Source organism: Ranitomeya imitator, chromosome 2, assembly GCF_032444005.1.
Source record: "Ranitomeya imitator isolate aRanImi1 chromosome 2, aRanImi1.pri, whole genome shotgun sequence".
Classification (NCBI taxonomy): domain Eukaryota; kingdom Metazoa; phylum Chordata; class Amphibia; order Anura; family Dendrobatidae; genus Ranitomeya; species Ranitomeya imitator.
The window spans coordinates 239157115-239178316 of NC_091283.1; the positions used below are offsets into that span (position 1 = coordinate 239157115).

Below are 21202 nucleotides of genomic sequence, written 5' to 3' on the forward strand. Positions count from 1 at the left end.
TAAAACATGCGCTACTGAACGCCGTCAGTAGCAAGGTCCACCTCACCACCGATGCGTGGACCAGTCAGCATGGACAGGGGCGATACGTTTCCCTCACTGCCCATTGGGCTAATGTTGTTGAGCGAGGTACAGATCGTGCGAGTGGCGCAGGACGTGTCCTGCCCACTCCAAGGATTGCAGGAATCCAGTCTGTACGCATTGACTCCTCCTCTTACACAAGTTCCTCAGAATCATTTCTGCAGGAGCCGTCACAGTCCACCTCCACATGGACCCGTGAACGTTTACCTATGACCGACATGAGCACAGTCGTGGCCAAACGTCAGCAGGCCGTCTTGAAACTGGTTTCATTGGGGAAATCGAAGCCACACAGCGCAGGAGCTCTGGAATGCCATCAAGCAGGAGAGCGATGTGTGGTTACTGCCAGCGAATCTCCAGCCAGGCATGGTAGTGTGTGACAATGGCCGAAATCTGGTGGCAGCTTTGGCCCTTGGCAACCTCACTCACATCCCATGTCTGGCACATGTGCTCAATTTGGTTGTGCAGAGTTTTCTGAGGGACTATCCGGATCTTGATGCACTTTCTGCACAAGGTCCGCCTAGAGTGTGCTCACTTGCGGCGTTCCAGCTTGGCAAGATCCCGCATTGCTGCTCTGCAGCGCCGATTCCGCCTTCCGGAACACCGCATCATATGTGACCTACCTACCCGGTGGAATTCCACGTTACATATGTTGGAGCGGTTGTGTGAGCAGCAGCAAGCAGTTATGGAGTACCAGCTGCATCAGGCGCAAAGAAGTCGCAGTCAGCGCCGATCAGACTTCACAACCACAGAGTGGGCCACTATGAAGGACGTCTGCCAGGTTTTGCGTCCTTTTGATTATTCCACGCGGATGGCAAGTGCAGATGATGCACTAGTCAGCATGACTGTCCCCCTTATCTGCCTGCTTCAGCAAACTTTGCAAGGGTTAAGGGATGATGTTGTGGAAGAGGTGGAGGATGAGGAGTCACCTTTTCCATCAGCTTCTGGAGAGTCAGCGCCACGTGGTTCCTCACAAAGGGGTACGCAGGGGCCACTTTGTGAGGAGGATGAGGAGGAGTCAATGGAGGAGGAAGAGCTCCGTCCAGAGGAGGGAGCGACACAATTGTCCAGTGGTCAGTGTGTACAGCGAGGGTGGGGTGATGACGAGCGGGCAGAGATCATGTCTCAAGCAGGGGACAGCGTTTCTGGGCCAGTTGGCAGTCTGCAGCACATGGTTGATTTCATGCTGCAGTGCCTGAGAAACGACCGCCGCATCGACCACATTCTCAACATGCCTGATTATTGGGTGTTCACCCTCCTCGATCCTCGCTACCGGGACAACGTCCAAACCCTCATCCCAGCGTTGACCCGGGAGCGTAAATTGCGGGAGTACCACGACACACTGGTGAATTCCATCATCTTCTCCAGTCCAACTGAGAGGAGTGCTGCTAGTGCTTTACAAAGCAGCTCAGTGCGTCGAGGCAGTGGGGGAGGCTCTGCCCAAAGAGGGAGCAGAAGCAGTGCCTCTGCCCAAGGCAAGCCCAGTATGGCACAACTCTGGCACACTTTTGTGTGCCCGCCCCAAATGTCTACACCATCACCAGCGGCTCCAGTCAGCAGGAGGCAACGGTTCCGTCAGATGGTGACAGACTACATGGCTTGCCCTCTTACTGTACTCCCAGACGGCTCTTCCCCGTTCAAGTTTTGGGTCTCTAAGCTGGATACATGGCCAGAGCTAAGCCAGTATGCATTGGAGGTGCTGGCTTGCCCTGCGGCTAGTGTCTTATCGGAACGTGTCTTTAGTGCCGCAGGTGGTGTACTAACAGACCGTCGCATGCGACTATCCTCCGATAACGTTGACCGGCTTACTTTCCTGAAAATGAACCAGGCCTGGATCTCGCAGGAATTTGCCACTCCTCTGCCTGATTAAGTAATTGGGTGTCATCCAGGTCTCCTGCTGTGTTCATCTTTCTACCACCTGAACTGCTATTCCTGGGCTCCAACACCGCCAGTTGCGGCTCAGAAGTGCAGGCTGCACAGTCAAAACATACGACCCAGTGTTATTGGGTTTCAGTAACGTCAGCTGATCCCCAGCTGTGTAGCCGGCAATGTGTCCTGCGACCGCCACGCTGGCACAACAACCTAAATGTAAGGGAACCTGTCCCCCCCCCCCGGTCATTTGTTACTGAAAGAGCCATCTTGTGCAGCAGTAATGCTGCACAAGGAAAAGGTAGCTCTTTTAGTTTAGCTCCTTGCACACGCAGAACTTAACACTTATAAAATGTGTTCACTGATACCGTTATACCGTCCCGGAGCTGGGACTTTCCTTCGAAATGTGACGCAGCACAGCCGTCATTCCTACCCCCTTGGTGCCATGCGCTGCCTCCTCAGCGTTGTTTTAAGCTGTCACGGAGCCTGCGCTGTTCTGTTATCCCTTGGCCATGCCCTATTTGCGCTGCCTGTCTTCTGACATAATTTGGTGTCAGGCTGGCTGCGCCTGTGCGGCCGCGCTGCCCGAGATCCCGCCTCGCAGTGTCTTCTGATTGAATCACACTGCGGGCCTGAGATCCATGGGCATGCGCAGTGCATATCTTCCCCTCGGGCTCTCGCTCATCTCCCTCCGCCTTCTTTAGACTGTGCGCCGTCAGCTGATCCCTAATAGCATGTCACGGCCGTGACACCGCACAGTCTGAAGAAGAGGGAAGGAGGGGAGTGAGAGTCGAGGATATGCACTGTGCATGCCCATGGATCCAAGGCCCGCAGTGGGATTACGTTAGACGACACTGTGAGGTGGGATCTGGAGCAGCGTGGACGCACAGGCACTGACAGCCTGACACCAAATTATGTCAGAAGACAGGCAGCGCTAATTGGGCATGGCCAAGGGATAACAGAACAGCGCAGGCTCCGTGACAGCTTAAAACAACACTGAGGAGGCAGCGCACGGCACCAAGGGGATAGGAATGACAGCTGTGCTGTGTCCCATTACGAAGGAAATTTGCACCTCCGGGACCGTTTTACGGTATAAGGGGACACATTTTAGTGTTTACTTCTGTGTTTGCAAGGAGCATAATTAAAAGAGCAACCTTTTCCTTTTGCATCCTTAGTGCTGCACAAGATGGCTCTTTCAGCTACAAACGTCTTGGGGGGGGGGTTAAAGGTTCCCTTTCAACTTGCTCCAATCAGGCTTCGGCCTACACTCTGTTCCTCTGCTCCTCCTGCTGTCCCTGGGCTCTAACACCGCCAGTTGGTGCCTGGAAGTGCTGTCTGCACAGTCAACAGTCGCTCCTCTGTTATTGGGGTTCAGTAACGTCAGCTGATCCCCAGCTGTGTGTGCGGCAATACCTCCAATCTGCTCCTCCTGCTGTCCATGGGCTCTAACACCGCCAGTTGGTGCCTGGAAGTGCTGTCTGCACAGTCAACAGTCGCTCCTCTGTTATTGGGGTTCAGTAACGTCAGCTGATCCCCAGCTGTGTATCCGGCAACGTGTCATGCGACCGCCACGCTGGCACAACTAAAATGTAAGGGGACCTGTCCCCCCCCTAGGCGTTTGTTACTGAAAGAGCCACCTTGTGCAGCACTAATACTGCACAAGGAAAAGGTCGCTCTTGAAATTATGCTCCTTGCAAACGCTGAACTACACACTCATGTAATGTGTCCCCTCACACCGTCCAACCGTCCCAGAGGTGGGACTTTCCTTTGTAATGTGACGCAGCACAGCCGTCATTGCTACCCCCTTGGCACCGTGCGCTGCCTCCTTAGCGTTGTTTGATTCCGTCATGGACCCTGCGCTGTTATGTTATCCCTTGGCCATGCACAGTTTGCGCTGCCCGTCCTCTGACATCATTTGTTGTCATCCTGGCTGCGCCTGTGCGTCCACGCTGCCCGAAATCCCACCTCGCAGTGTCGTCTAATGTGATCCCACAGTGGGCCTGGTATCCATGGCCATGCGCAGTGCATATACTAGCCTCTCACTCCCCTTCTTCACGCTTCTTCAGACTAGGCGGCGTCAGCTGATCCCTAATAGCATGCCACGGCCGTGACGCCGCACAGTCTGAAGAAGCAGGAAGGAGGTGAGTGAGAGGCGATGATATGCACTGCGCATGCCCATGGATCCCTGGCCCGCAGTGGGATTACATTAGATGACACTGCGAGGTTGGATCTCGGGCAGCTTGGACGCACAGGCACTGCCAGCCTGACACCTAAATGATGTCAGAAGACGGGCACCGCTAACTGTGCATGGCCAAGGGATAACATTACAGAGCGGGCTCCGTGACAGAACCAAACAACGTTGAGGAGGTGGCGCACGGCACCAAGGGGGTTGGAATGACGGCTGTGCTGTGTCACATTACAAAGGAAAGTCCCACTTCCGGGACGGTTTGACGGTGTGAGGGGACACATTATATGAGTGTGTACTTCAGCGTTTGCAAGAAGCATAATTTTCGGAGCCACCATTTTCCATGTGCAGTATTACTGCTGTACAAGATGGCTCTTTCAGCAACAAATGCCTGGGGGGGGGGTTGGGGTTAAAGGTTCCCTTTCAACTTGCTCCACTGCAGGCTTCGGCCTACACTCTGCTCCTCTTTGATTCCCTGGGTTTCAACACTGTCAGTTGCCACCTGGAAGTGTTGTCTACACAGAAAAAACACTAGCTGATGTGTCAGTGGGGTTCAGCACCGCCAGCTGTTCCCCTGCTGTGTAGCCGGCAACGTGACCTGCAAACGCCACGCAGGCACATGAACTTAAATTAAAGGGACCCTGCCACCCACCCCAAGGTGTTTCTATGTATAACAGCTACCTTGTACAGCAGTAATGCTGCATTTGTACAAGGTGGCTGACTTTTTATCCTTGCCAACGTGGAACTCAACACGTACAAAATGTGTCTCATTGAGACCATTCCACTGTCCCTGAGGTGTGACTTTCCTTTCTAATGACACGCACCACCCTCCTTGGTAGCGCTGCCCGTCTTCTGACATCATTGGTTGGCTGCCTGTGCCTGTGCGTCCGCCCTGCCCGACACAACCCCCCTCGTTGTCTCATATATTTTGGCTGCGAGGGTGTGATTGATGGGCATGTGCAGTGCATATGTTCGCCTGTCTTAACTCATCTCCTTCCGCCTTCTTCAGACTGTGCAGCCTCATGGCCGTGGTAGGCGATAAGGGATCAGCTGAGGCCGCCCAGTCTGAAGCAGGTGTAAGGACATGTGTGAGCGGCAAACATATTTACTGCACAAGGCCACGAATCCCAGCCACGCAGTGTGATTTTTGAAAACACACTGCGGGTCTGGGATTCATGGCCATTGCTAACCGCACCGGCCAACATGAAATGAGGTGAGAAGACAGGCAGCGCTCACAGCGCATGGCCAAGGGATCACAATAGCGCAGACTCCTGTACAGCAAATAACAACGCTCAGGAGGCTGCGCCCAGCACCAAGGCGTTATTTATGTGCACCTGTGCTGCGTCTCCTTAAAAAGACAAGTCACGCCTCCAATACAGAACTGAACTACTGTTCAATGGGCTAAATTGTGTACGTCTTTCATTCTGCGTGTGCAATGAGCAAAACTTAAAGGGCAACCTTTAACTTGTGGAGCTTTACTGCTGCACAAGGTGTGGCTCTTCAACATTGTAACACCTGAGGGTGGGTTAAAGGTTACCTTTGAAATTGGTTCAAGTAGCCTTCCGCCTACACTCTGCTCCTCCTGCAGACCCTGGGCTCTAACTACGCCAGTTGGGGCCCGGAAGTGCTGGCTGCACAGAGAAAAACACCCACCATTGTGTCAGTGGGGTTCAGCACCGCCAGCTGTTCCCCTGCTGTGTAGCTGGCATCGTGTCCAGCACAAGCCACGCTGGCACAACAGACCAAAAGCTGCCACCAGTGCAGACTTCGGCCTACACTCTGCTCCTCTCCTCCTCCTGCTGACCCTGGGCTATAACACCGCCAGTTGTAGCCTGGAAGTGCTAGCTGCACAGAGAAAAACACCCGCCAATGTGTTAGTTGGGTTCAGCAGCGCCAGCTGTTCCCCTGCTGTGTAGCTGGCATCGTGTCCAGCACAAGCCACGCTGGCACAACAGACCAAAAGCTGCCACCAGTGCAGGCTTCGGCCTACACTCTGCTCCTCTCCTCCTCCTGCTGCCCCTGGGCTCAAACACCGCTAGTTTTTGCCCGGAAGTGCTAGCTGCACAGAGAAAAACACCAGCCAATGTGTTAATGGGGTTCAGCAACGCCAGCTGTTCCCCTGCTGTGTAGCTGGCAACGTGTCCTGCAAACGCCATGCAGGCACCTGAACTGAAATTAAAGGGAACCTGGCCCCACCCCCCCAGGTCTTTCTATGTATAACAGCCACCTAGTACAGCAGTACTGCTGCATTTGTACAAGGTGGCTGATTTTTTCTCATTGCCCACGTTGAATTAAACACGTAAAATATGTGTCTCATTACAGACCATTACAATGTCCCTGAGGTGTGACTTTCCTTTTTAATGACACGCACCCCCCCCCTTGGTAGCGCTGCCCGTCTTCTGACATCATTGGTTGGCTGCCTGTGCCTGTGCGTCCGCCATGCCCGACACAACCCCCCTCGTTGTCTCATATATTTTGGCTGCGAGGGTGTGATTGATGGGCATGTGCAGTGCATATGTTCGCCTGTCTTAACTCATCTCCTTCCGCCTTCTTCAGACTGTGCGGCCTCATGGCCGTGGTAGGCGATAAGGGATCAGCTGAGGCCGCCCAGTCTGAAGCAGGTGTAAGGACATGTGTGAGCGGCAAACATATTTACTGCACAAGGCCACGAATCCCAGCACCGCAGTGTGACTTTATGAAAAGGCACTGTGGTTCTGGGATTTATGGCCATCATTAACCGCACCGGCCAACATGAAATGAGGTCATAAGACGGCCTGCACTAACAGGGTATTGCCAAGGGATAACACAAGAGTGCAGTCTCCTGTACTGCAAATAACAACGCTCAGGAATCTGCGCCCAGCACCTAGGTGTAAATTTTGACACCTGTGCTGCGTCTTCTTAAAAAGAAAAGTCACGCCTCCACTACTGTTTGACAGTATGATGGGCTAAATAGTGTACGTGTTTTATTCAGCGTGTGCAAGGAGCAAAATTAAGAGAGCAACCTTTGACTTGTGCAGCATTAATGCTGTTCAAGGTGTGGCTCTTGTACCTTGCAACACCTGAGGGGGGGTTAAAGGTTACCTTTGAAATTGGTTCAACTAGGCTTCGGCCTACACTCTGCTCCTCTCCTCCTCCTGCTGACCCTGGGCTCTAACACCGCTAGTTTTTGCCCGGAAGTGCTAGCTGCACAGAGAAAAACACCAGCCAATGTGTTAGTGGGGTTCAGCACCGCGAGCTGTTCCCCTACTGTGTAGCCGGCATCGTGTCCAGCACAAGCCACGCTGGCACAACTGACCAAAAGCTGCCACCAGTGCAGGCTTCGGCCTACACTCTGCTACTCTCCTCCTCCTGCTGACCCTGGGCTCAAACACCGCCAGTTTTTGCCCAGACATGCTAGCTGCACAGAGAAGAACACCAGCCAATGTGTTAGTGGGGTTCAGCACCGCCAGCTGTTCCCCTGCTGTGTAGCCGGTAACGTGACCTGCAAACGCCACGCAGGCACATGAACTGAAATTGAAGGAAGCCTGCCCCCCACCCCCAGGTGTTTCTATTTATAACAGCCACCTTGTACAGCAGTATTGCTGCATTTGTACAAGGTGGCTGACTTTTTCTACTTGCCCACGTGGAACTCAACACGTACAAAATGTGTCTCATTGAGACCATTCCACTGTCCCTGAGGTGTGACTTTCCTTTCTAATGATATGCAGCACCACCCTTGGTAGCGCTTCCCGTCTTTTGACATCATTGGTAAGCTGGCTGCGCCTGTGCGTCCGCCCTGCTCGAAACAACGCCCCTCGGTTTCTTATTTATTTTGTCAGCGAGGGTGTGGTTTATCGGCACGAGCAGTGCATATGTTCGCCTGTCGTCACTCATCTCCTTCCGCCTTCTTCAGACTGTGCAGCCTCATGGCCAAGGCATGCGAGAAGGGATCAGCAGAGGCCGCCCAGTCTGAAGCAGGTGTAAGGACGTGTGTGAGCGGCGAAAATATTTACTGCTCAAGGCCACGAATCCCAGCACCGCAGTGTGACTTTATGAAAAGGCACTGTGGGTCTGGGATTTATGGCCATCGTTAACCGCACCGGCCAACATGAAATGAAGTCATAAGACGGGCAGCGCTAACAGGGCATTGCCAAGGGATAACACAAGAGCGCAGACTCCTGTACAGCAAATAACAACGCTCAGGAAGCTGCGCCAAGCACCAAGGCGTTATTTGGGACACCTGTGCTGCGTCTCCTTAAAAAGCCAAGTCACGCCTCCACTACAGTTTGACTGTAGAATGGGCTAAATTGTGTACGTCTTTCATTCAGCGTGTGCAAGTAGACAAATTAATAGAGTAACCTTTGACTTGTGCAGCATTAATACTGCACAAGGTGTGTCTCTTGTACTTTGTAACACCTGAGAGGGGGTTAAAGGTTTCCTTTGAAATTGGTTCAACTAGGCTTCGGCCTACACTCTGCTCCTCTCCTCCTCCTGCTGCCCCCGGGCTCTAACACCGCTAGTTTTTGCCCGGAAGTGCTAGCTGCACAGAGAAAAACACCCGCCATTGTGTCAGTGGGGTTCAGCAACGCCAGCTGTTCCCCCACTGTGTAGTCGGCAAAGTGTCCTGCAAACGCAATGCAGACACAAAGCTGCCTCCAGTGCAGGCTTCGGCCTACACTCTGCTCTCCCTGCTTACCCTTTGCTCCAACACCGCTAGTTGGGGCTCTAGGAAGACAATCTTTAATAGGCAACGCATCCGGGTTCCAGCACCGCCAGCTGTTTCTCGGCAGTGTTTTTGTCACGGGTACTCCCTCGTGCCCAACCTGGTTCCAGCACCGTCAGCTGTTTCCGGGTAGTGTCAAGCTCACTGAGACGCCTATGCTTGCCCCGTCGTGTTGCGGTCGGGTTAGCCAACTCCAGGGTGCCTCCAGTTTAGGAGCTTCCTATGTGGGCTGCATGAATTGGTAGTCATGGCTGGTTCTGTAGTGCCAGTAGGCCAAGCTCCCCCTGTAGGACTGTTGGGGTTCGGTAACTGCAGCTGCCTCGCGGCCTAGCTGTTCTCCCCTCTCCTGTGGACCTTCGGGTCCACCACCTGGTTCCAGCACCGTCAGCTGGTTCCGGGCCGAGCCTTTGGCTTAGGTGCCTCCTCCTGGGTATCCGAGTTCCGCCAACGTCAGGCGGTCCTTGGTAGTGCTTTTAAGCGCAGGCACCTACAGCTTAGTAACCGGGTTCCAGCACCGTCAGCTGGTCCTCGGTTGTGCCATTGGCTCTTGCACACTGGGGCAACGCATCCGGGTTCCAGCACCGCCAGCTGGTTCTCGGCAGTGTTTTTGTCACGGGTACTCCCTCGTGCTCAGCCTGGTTCCAGCACCGTCAGCTGTTTCCGGGTACTGTCAAACTCACTGAGACACCTATGCGTTGCCCCGTCGTGTTGCGGTCGAGTTAGCCAGCTCCAGGGTGCCTCCAGTTTAGGAGCTTCCTATGTGGGGTGCATGAATTGGTAGTCAAGGCTGGTTCTGTAGTGCCAGTAGGCCAAGCTCCCCCTGTAGGACTGTTGGGGTTCGATAACTGTGGCTGCCTCGCGGCCTAGCTGTTCTCTCCTCTCCTGTGGACCTTGTGGTCCACCACCTGGTTCCAGCACCGTCAGCTGGTTTCGGGCCGAGCCTTTGGCTTAGGTGCCTCCTCCTGGGTATCCGAGTTCCGCCAACGTCAGGCGGTCCTTGGTAGTGCTTTTAAGCGCAGGCACCTACAGCTTAGTAACCGGGTTCCAGCACCGTCAGCTGGTCCTCGGTCGTGCCATTGGCTCTTGCACACTGGGGCAACGCATCTGGGTTCCAGCACCGCCAGCTGGTTCTCGGCAGTGTTTTTGTCACGGGTACTCCCTCGTGCCCAACCTGATTCCAGCACCGTTAGCCGTTTCCGGGTAGTGTCAAGCTCACTGAGACGCCTATGCTTGCCCCGTCGTGTTGCGGTCAGGTTAGCCAACTCCAGGGTGCCTCCAGTTTAGGAGCTTCCTATGTGGGCTGCATGAATTGGTAGTCAAGGCTGGTTCTGTAGTGCCAGTAGGTCAAGCTCCCCCTGTAGGACTGTTGGGGTTCGGTAACTGCGGCTGCCTCGCGGCCTAGCTGTTCTCCCCTCTCCTGTGGACCTTCGGGTCCACCACCTGGTTCCAGCACCGTCAGCTGGTTCCGGGCCGAGCCTTTGGCTTAGGTGCCTCCTCCTGGGTATCCGAGTTCCGCCAACGTCAGGCGGTCCTTGGTAGTGCTTTTAAGCGCAGGCACCTACAGCTTAGTAACCGGGTTCCAGCACCGTCAGCTGGTCCTCGGTCGTGCCATTGGCTCTTGCACACTGGGGCAACGCATCTGGGTTCCAGCACCGCCAGCTGGTTCTCGGCAGTGTTTTTATCACGGGTACTCCCTCGTGCCCAGCCTGGTTCCAGCACCGTCAGCTGTTTCCGGGTACTGTCAAACTCACTGAGACACCTATGCGTTGCCCCGTCGTGTTGCGGTCGAGTTAGCCAACTCCAGGGTGCCTCCAGTTTAGGAGCTTCCTATGTGGGCTGCATGAATTGGTAGTCAAGGCTGGTTCTGTAGTGCCAGTAGGCCAAGCTCCCCCTGTAGGACTGTTGGGGTTCGGTAACTGCAGCTGCCTCGCGGCCTAGCTGTTCTCTCCTCTCCTGTGGACCTTGTGGTCCACCACCTGGTTCCAGCACCGTCAGCTGGTTCTCGGCAGTGTCTTTTGCTCTTGTACCTTCTGCTCCCCATCCTGGTTCCAGTACCGTCAGCTGGTTCCGGGCAGAGCCTTTGGCCTAGGTGCCTCCTTCTGGGTATCCAAGTTCCACCAACGTCAGGTGGTCCTTGGTAGTGCTTTTTAGCACGGGTACCTCCTGCTTAGTAACCGGGTTCCAGTAACGTCAGCTGGTCCTCGGTAGTTCCATAGGCTCTTGAACCTTCGGGTAGCCATCCGAGTTCCAGTTCCATCAGCTGGTTCTTGGCATTTTCTCAGCCTTCTTGTACCTTCTGCTACATTTCCAAGTTGAAGACCCTAAAGACGACGACCCGGAAGACCACCCTGATGACGACGGCGGAGACGACGACGGCGTAGACGACGACCTTGGAGACGACGACCCTGGAGACGACGACATGGAAGACCGAGAAGCAGAAGAACAAGAGGCTGCAGAACAAAGAGCAGAAGAACATTAAGCATAACACTTAATATCAGAGCAAAAGATATTATCTAAATTATATGCAGAAGAAGACTAAGCAGTGTATGGGGGTGAGTCCGTTCCTCCTCGTGGTGCCCCTGGATAAAGCCTGATGCTGCAGGCCAAACTGAACGCGGACAAATGTAACTTTTGTGACTGGCAGAACGGAAGGTGTAATCTTCAAACTTTTATAGATAACAACTACGGGAATGCCTGTCACAAATGAGAATATGATGAAGAAGTAGAATAGGAAGAATAATAATAGTTGAAGAAAATGAATATGTAGAATAGGAAGAATAATAATAGTTGAATAAAATGAATATGAAGAATGTAATAAAAAAAAAAAATAGGTAGAAGATGAAGAAGAAGATGAATAAGGTGAAGAAGTTGATGTCAAAGATGCTGATGATGATGATGAAGATGAAAGTGTGGGAAAAGTAAAAAAAAAAAGGGGAAGGGCGTGGAATAGTGAAACATCAATATCTGACAAAATAAAAAAAAAATTACATAGTCAATATCTTTGTCACTACGAACGTGTTTAAAAAAAAAAAAAAAAAAAAAAGGCTATTCTATTTGATTGTGCTAAACCTCTATGACTTTAATGTCTCCTCCACCTCCCCAAATACATCCTGCATTATTCTTTGTTGTTTTCCTTCATGTAGAATGAACCTACAAGGAAAGAAAGGGTTTATTTTAATTCCGATATTTTGGTCCCATTGACTTGCATTGGGATCGGGTATCAGTATCGGCGATATACGATATTTTTTGAATATCGGCCGATCCTATCCGATACCGATACTTTCCGATATCGGAAGGTATCGCTCAACACTACAGATGATACAAAACTATGTAAAGCAGTTAATACAAGAGAAGATAGTATTCTGCTACAGATGGATCTGGATAAGTTGGAAACTTGGGCTGAAAGGTGGCAGATGAGGTTTAACAATGATAAATGTAAGGTTATACACATGGGAAGAAGGAATCAATATCACCATTACACACTGAACGGGAAACCACTGGGTAAATCTGACAGGGAGAAGGACTTGGGGATCCTAGTTAATGATAAACTTACCTGGAGCAGCCAGTGCCAGGCAGCAGCTGCCAAGGCAAACAGGATCATGGGGTGCATTAAAAGAGGTCTGGATACACATGATGAGAGCATTATACTGCCTCTGTACAAATCCCTAGTTAGACCGCACATGGAGTACTGTGTCCAGTTTTGGGCACCGGTGCTCAGGAAGGATATAATGGAACTAGAGAGAGTACAAAGGAGGGCAACAAAATTAATAAAGGGGATGGGAGGACTACAATACCCAGATAGATTAGCGAAATTAAGATTATTTAGTCTAGAAAAAAAGACGACTGAGGGGCGATCTAATAACCATGTATAAGTATATAAGGGGACAATACAAATATCTCGCTGAGGATCTGTTTATACCAAGGAAGGTGACGGGCACAAGGGGGCATTCTTTGCGTCTGGAGGAGAGAAGGTTTTTCCACCAACATAGAAGAGGATTCTTTACTGTTAGGGCAGTGAGAATCTGGAATTGCTTGCCTGAGGAGGTGGTGATGGCGAACTCAGTCGAGGGGTTCAAGAGAGGCCTGGATGTCTTCCTGGAGCAGAACAATATTGTATCATACAATTATTAGGTTCTGTAGAAGGACGTAGATCTGGGGATTTATTATGATGGAAAATAGGCTGAACTGAACTTTTTTCGGCCTTACTATCTATGTCAGGGAACCAAAGCAAGCTAGCGCAGGCATGCACGCACGCACGCACGCTGTAACGTACGTGCGTCATCACGCCGTAATAGACCACAAGCGTACATTACGTGCCGCTCCGGCGTTATGTAAACATCCATCGAACGGCATGTACTATGTGCGTTCCTTCCGTGCCGCTCAGGCGTAATAAAATGTACATCTACAGACCGGCATAAACAATGAGCGTTCAGACTGTGTCGCTACGGTGAGTTGAAATAACCACTTACGCCCCGAGGGTGGTTTGCACGTTAATGACTGGGCCAATTTTTATAATTCTGACCACTGTCCCTTTAGGAGGTTATAACTCTGGAACGCTTCAACGGATCTTGGCGATTCTGACATTGTTTTCTCGTGAGATATTGTACTTCATGTTAGTGTTAAATTTTATTAAATATATCTTGTGTTTATTTGTGAAAAAACGGAAATGTGGCAAAAATTTAGACAAGTTTACAATTTTGAATTTTTTTGGCCTTAAATCACAGAGATACGTCACGCAAAATACTTAATTTGCAACATTTCCCACATGTCTACTTTACTTCAGCACAGTTTTGGAACCAAAAACTTTTTTTGGGTTAGGGAGTTATAAGGGTTAAAAGTTGAGCAGCAATTTCTCATTTTTAAAACACCTTTTTTTTAGGGACCACATCTCATTTGAAGTCATTTTGAGGGGGTCTATATGATAGAAAATAGCCAAGTGTGACACCATTCTAAAAACTGCACCCCTCAAGGTGCTCAAAACCACATTCAAGAAGTTTATTAACCCTTCAGGTGTTTCACTCTAATTTTTGGAAGGTTTAAATAAAAATGAACATTTAAATTTTTATCACACAAAATTAATTCTTCTCCAATTTGTTTTATTTAACCAAGGGTAACAGGAGAAAATGGACCCCAAAAGATGTTGTACAATTTCTCCTGAGTACGCCGATACCCCTTATGTTGGGGTAAACCATTGTTTGTGTACATGGCAGAGCTTTGAAGGGATGGAGCGTCATTTGACTTTTCAATGCAAAATTGACCGATCGCCATGACGTACTATCCCATAACTGGGAATAAATTCCCAGGTCACCTTGACGGGATAGTACGTCATATGGGATTAAGGAGTTAACCACTTTATATAAAATGAACAACCATGAATAACGGGAGTAAGCAATACAATTTTATTAAACAAAAGAGAGTTGCCTATTCAAACTATGACATTGTGGAAACCAAAGCATAAAACAAATTGATTATTGAGTTTTTGCTACACATACCAGTTTGTTTTTATACGGCGTGATCCTGCCAGGGCACAGCTCCAGAACCATTAAAGTACAGGCAGTATTTTTCTCTACAGTCCCTTGCATCGTCTGCCAGATCCCAGCGCTTGAAGACCTGCAAAATTTTCTTCTTGTGTCCGCCATTCCCCGGGCACAATATCTCCGGTTCTTGGGTCCACAGAATCAATAAATGAAGGAGGAGAGTAGGAGCTGGTATCGTGGCGTCTCAGGAAGTTATGCAGCACACAGCATGCCAAAACCACTAAGTCTATAGACGGCAGCTTCAAGTTGATAGCTGTGTGGAAAACTCTAAACCGATTCGCCATAATCCCAAAGGCATTTTCGACCACACGACGGGCCCTAGACAACCGGTAGTTATAGATTCTCCGCTCCGCTGTGAGTGTTCTCTGCGCAAATGGCTTCAGCAGATGGGGATGAAGAGGGAAAGCTTCATCAGCGATGAAAACAAAATTGAGGTTTCCTTTTGTGTCTTCATTTTGTGGCAACTGCAGTTGATTGTTCCTCAAGCCTTCCCCAAATGAAGTGTGTTCAAAAACACCACCATCGGAGACTCGACCATTCATGCCAACATCCACGAACTCATAGTTCGCATTGACAAGGGCCATGAGGATTACACTGAAATATCCTTTGTAGTTGTAGAAAAATGATCCCGAGTTGGCTGGTTGTGTGATGCGCACATGCTTTCCATCCAAGGCGCCACCGCAGTTTGGAAACTGCCACAGCTGCTCAAAATCGGAAGCAATCTTCTTCCAGTCATCCGCCGTCTTGGGAAACTGCAAGATGAAAAGGAAACATGTACAAATTAGGAAAAATATATTGGTGTGCACATACACTGTCATGTGGACATCTTTAGAGTGATTGACGCGCAGTATGGAGTAGTCAAACAAAGTCAACAATCCAGAGTATGCAGGCAGCCATTTTATCAGACTGCTTCACTGAATGAGAGGGTTGCTGAACACAATATCGACATAACATAACACAGCAGCAAAAAACCAGTAGTAGTAAACATACAGTTACCTCCATATAATGCCTTAAGCTCTGCACAATGGCCTCGCATGTCTACGGAATCATAACGCTCAGTAAAGGCCTGGAAACAGCAGCGGAAAACTGCAAATCCTGAAGAGACCTTCCTGTGGCCAGGAACCGCAGTGTCACCGCCAACCTTTCATCCATGGGCACGGCTGCACGCATCGGCGTATCCTGCCTTTGTATGAGTGGCGTAACAGCAGCAAGTATTATCTTGAAGGATTCCTCTGACATCCTAAGGTAGTTTCGGAAATCATGAGGGTTGTTATCACGTAGCTCTCTTATGAGACCCACGTGTGACAATGTTGACCTTTTCTGCAGCCAGCTCCTGGTCCACATGCGACGTTTTTGTTTTGGACGTCTCTCCTCTAGGAGCCGTGCTGCCTCAAACACCAGGGCAGCAGTAACAACAGACCTCTCACCGGAAGTGAGCATACTTGCTAAAAAGAAAGCAAACGTACAATAAATACACGTGCTAACAAACAAAATGTTTTGACCATTGATCTAAATATATATGGTGCTACTGGCATAAACGGGGCAGTCCACCGCGCAACAGCTATATCTGTAAAAGAATTAAATAGGCCACGTTACAGCTGTCTACCTGAGGCGCTCTTGCCTACCCTACTCTCCATAAGGAACAATCGTCCACACTCCAGCGGTAAACAGGAAGTAACATCCTCGTTGAAGGGCACTATCTGCTACGCTGTAGCGTTGTACATACCTCTTGCGGTAAAAGTCTGTAGTTTAAAGTCCAGGGGATTTAGGAGTTCTGGTTCAAGCACGTGCTCCAGAGAGAAAAGAATACAGCGCTCGATAGCTCCGGTTTTATTGGCCGGGAACAATAGTACTACGTCTGTCGAATGAGCACACAGTATTGTACCACCCAATCGGCATACAAGGGGTGGAGAATTTGGCGCTCCTACGTATCAAGCTCCTCCACCCATTACATCGTATACAATATCGTGCACACCTTTGTTACACGATGCGATCATGCCGCCACAGCGGGACACTTGACGACGAAAGAAAGTTTCAAACGATCTGCTACGACGTACGATTCTCAGCGGGGTCCCTGATCGCAGTAGCGTGTCAGACACAGCGAGATCGTAAGTATATCGCTGGAACGTCACGAATCGTGCCGTCGTAGCGATCAAAATGCCACTGTGTGACGGTACCTTTAGGGTTAAATATTAAAGAGGAAATTATGTTGCACTACTAATGTGTTTATTGTAGGGCTTTTTTTCTTGAAGAGTTATTTTATATATTTGTTTTCATGTTGTTATTAATTTGTTATTTATTTTTTGGTTTTCACTTTTTATTTTTGTTAGCATTGTTTTATGTTTTTTTCATTCAAGCTAATAGCGATCATGTGATTATCGTTAATGTTATTCACCTGTCGGAAATGTTTTTACCTGTGATTCAGACTGCTCACTTTCATACTGAGGACTAAGAACACAGGGAGTGGTCGAAACGCGTTCAGCAGTTCATGGCTGTTCTTCATCAATCTGTTGGTCATCTGTAAGTAGCTTTCTAATTTTTAAAATGTTTAAATAAATGTTTTCAATTTTAATTCCGGAGCTTGATTCCTCCTTTTTCTTCATACAAACGTTTTAGCGTTCAGTAGAGATGCTTTTTCCGTGCTCAGATTTCCTTTGGACCACGAGGAATCTATCTACAAGAGTGAGCTGAAATACTAACTTTTTTCGTGTAAAAATGTAAAGTATTTTTCGCTTTGTAAGACGCTCTGGATTATAAGATGCACCCCAAATTTTGAGGAGAAAAATAGGAAAAAACTTTTTTTAATAAATTGGGGGGGCTTCTTATAATCCATGCGTCTTATTGCTTACCAGGGGTTGTGGCTGCGGTGGATCAGGGTCCCCGGGTCGTTGCTGGAGGCAGGAGTGGAGCATTGCTGCAGGCTGGGATGAGTGGGTCTACAGGGGGGCTCCTGTGCTTCAGGGGGGCTCCTGTGCTGCAGGCTGGGATGAGGGGTGCTGCAGGGGGGCTCCCGTGCTGCAGGGCTGTCTCCGGTGCTGCAGGGCTGTCTCCGCTGCTGCAGGGGGCTCTGGTGCTGCAGGGCTTTCTCCAGTGCTGCAGGGCTGTCTCCGGTGCTGCGGGGGGGCTCTGGCGACATTTTGTGAAAGGCCAGAGCCCCCAGCAGTTCGTCCATGCTTTCCTGTGCGGTGGACTTCGAGAAAATGGCCGCCGGGATCTCGAGAGATGAGATCTCAGCCCTGAAATTTCATCTCCCAAGATTCCGGCGGCCATTTTCCCGGAGTCAGTTATACAGGAAAGCATGGACGAACTGCCGGGGGGCTCGGGTCTTTCACAAAATGTTGCCAGAGCACCCCGCAGCACTGGAGCCTCCAGCATCACCCGGGGCAGCAAGGGACAACCGCAGCAGCGGTGGCGGGCGGCAGCGGTGGTGGACAACCGCGGCAGCGGAGACCCCCTCATCCCAGCCTGTAACGGTAAGCAGTATATCCCCTTTGTAAGATGCCCCCCCATTTCCTCCCCAAATTTGGGGGAAATGAAGTGCGTCTTACAAAGCGGAAAATACGGTAATTATTATTTCTTCACTGCCCAATGGTATAATTTTCTGTGGCGCAGCTGTAATGTCATTATGCTTTTTTTTTTAAATCGGATAAATTGTTATTAAGGAAAACAATTATAACAAATATGACATCAGGCTATTGTTCACATATAATCATACATTTTTTGAACAAAACTCCCCCCCCCCTTTTTCCCCCCTCTAACCCCCCCTTCGAGACCCCTTTAGTGCATTCCTCACTTCCCATCTGATATTCTTTCCCCAATCCATATGCAATTGTATAGTATGAACATCATCTATAACATTATGCATCCTCCCCACAAATCTAATTCCATTCTATCCATGGCTGCCATATCTTTTAAAATACGTTGAGTTTATTTCTTTTAGTATAGATACTTTTTTCCAATAAAATTATATGATCTGTCTGCGTAAGAAAGTCTCGTCTAGTCGGAGGCTCCTCCCTGATCCAGAACCGAGCTATCAATTTCCTTGCTATGAATAACAATCTATCAATCGCCAGTTTGACCATAGATACCGCTGCTATTTCTTCCACATAACCTAATATACAGACCAAAGGGTCTCTGGGAATGACGCACCTATATACCAATCCAATCCAATACAACTGCCCAGAAGGCGGACAGTCTAGGGCAGTGCCACAGCATGTGTAACATGTATGCCCGTTCCTGCGAACATCGTGGACACTCGGAATCAGACCTCAAACCCATCTTGAACGGTCTATCGGGAGTTCTGTAAGCTCTATGAATCACATATAATTGAGACATCCTCCCAGGTTCGCTCATAGAGATCTTAGGCACATATTCTAAAATAGATTCCCATCTATCATCATTTATCTCTCCCAATTCAGCTTCCCATTTCACTCTAGACTTGATTGGATGTTTGACTAGAAAAGTGAATAATAAATCTCTATACACTTCTGAAATTGCCCCCCTTGTCCTGCTGTTCCCCAAAATGGAAGCCAGCGTGATATCAATCTGGATCTCAATAAGTTTTCTCCGACATTGCGACTGATACGCATGCTGAATTCTTTTATAGTGATATAAATTTAAATGTGATAACTAGAATTCTGTTTGTAACTCCACGAATGACTTAAGTCATAATTATGCAGTACATATAACAACTGCGGCATCACAATCATCTTCAAAAGGTTCACTCTTCCAATTACAGAAAGATGTAATTTATTCCACGCCGAAATGTTGGTACGTATTTTTTGTAACAGAGGGCTTAGATTAAGTTTTTCAAACCTCGTCAGAGGGAGGGCGATTTGTATCCCCAAATATTTAAATTTCAAAACTACCTTCAATTTTGCTGACATTTCCACCTCCCCAGTGCCCCTTTCTACTTCATCAATTGGCATAATGCACGATTTGTCCCAATTTATTTTGAGTCCGAATTCCTCAATTAATGCCACTGCGTTATCCAGATTCTCCCGAGTCTCCCAAAAATAACAAAATATCGTCGGCATACAAAGACACCTTCTCCTCCTTCATTCGATAGACAAATCCTTTTCTCTCTCGTGCATCCCTTATTTTAGTGGCCAGGGGCTCCACGGCTAGGGCAAATAGCAACGGAGACAATGGGCACCCCTGCCTTGTACCCCTATGCAATGAGAAACTATCAGATAATTTATTATTTACTCTAATTTTTGCCACTGGAGAGGAGTATAGCAACCCCACCCAAGATATAAACTTAGGCCCGAACCCAAGGCACAACAAAACCGACCACAAGTAATTCCATTCCACAGAATCAAAGGCCTTATGGGCATCCAAAGACACTACTACTCTCTTTCCAGCATTTTCGGCTGGAATTTGCATATTTAAATATAGTCTCCTTAAATTGATTGCTGTAGATTTATTGGGCATAAATACAGATTGATCTGGGTGGATTACTTTATCAATCATGTGGGTAAGGGTACCGTCACACAGTGCAATTTTCATTGCTACGACGGTACGATCCGTGACGCTCCAGCGTCGTAACAATATCGCTCCAGCGTCGTAGACTGCTGTCACACTTTGCAATCTACGACGCTGGAGCGATAATTTCATGACGTATGTGCGATGTAGAAGCCGTTGGTTACTATGCGCACATCGTATACGATATATGTTACACCATGCAATCATGCCGCCACAGCGGGACACTAGACGACGAAAGAAAGTTTCAAACGATCTGCTACGACGTACGATTCTCAGCGGGGTCCCTGATCGCAGGAGCGTGTCAGACATTGCGATATCGCTCGAACGTCACAGATATATCGCTCGAACGTCACGAATCGTGCCGTCGTAGCGATCAAAATTTCACTGTGTGACGGTACCCTTAGTCTATTGGCCAAGGCCTTCGCCAAAATCTTTATATCCGCCGAAAGGAGTGAGATTGGTCTGTAGGACTCCGGATTCAACGGATCCTTATCAGCTTTAGGAATGACCACAACAATGGCCTCTCTCATAGATGTAGGTAGTATTTCCCTCTCCAACGACTCATTAAATACCTTCTCCAATTTAGTTATTATTTCTTCATTAAAAATTTTATACACCTCTGCAGGAATACCCGCCATGTCCGCCAGTGCCACCCTCAACTCCTCTGCTGCAAGCGGCCTATCCATCCATTCTCTGTCTTCATCACCTAGTCTAGGAAGCTTAATCACACTCATATACCTGTCCATTTATTCTTGACCTTTATGTATCTTAGAGGAGTATAACTCACTGTAAAATTGTTTGAATGCATCCAAAATTTGATCCCTTTGTGTGACCATATTACCTTCCTTTGTTTTAATTGTGTACACATGCGAGGATTCCCATTGTGTCCGAAGCTACCACTGAGAGCAGGTGCCCCACTTTTTCACCCTCCGCATAGAATGCCTCGTTCTGAAATGCCCGCAGTCTCTCTCCCTTGTGGATGTGAAGTTTATTAACCTCTGAATAGGCCACTCTCATGCGGGTCTGCGTAGCTTTGGAACACTGTGCACCCAGTGCCTCCTCCGCTGCCCTTAATTCCTCCATCACTGCTTTGTCTAGATTTTGAGACCTAGTCTTATATCGGGATACTTCTCTGAATTAAATCCCCCTCAAAAACACCTTCATAGTATCCCAAACTATATGACCCTCTGCACTACCTTCGTTTATCCTAAAGAATTCTCCCAGTTTGTCTCCTATCTTTCCCATATCCAGCAACTGTAACCAAAAGGGGTGAATTTTCCATCCCATACCTGCCAACCTCCCCCATTCTCCCAATTGTAGAAATACCATCAGAGGACAATGCTCCGATTG

At 49.1% G+C, this 21202-nt stretch overlaps 1 protein-coding gene across 2 annotated transcripts in view; it reads right to left on the reverse strand.

Moving 5' to 3' along the window:
- The window catches only part of LOC138662841 (zinc finger protein OZF-like), a 46796-nt gene that overhangs the window by 13961 nt on the left and 11633 nt on the right, over nucleotides 1-21202 (reverse strand). The gene's annotated exons all lie outside the window — the stretch shown is intronic.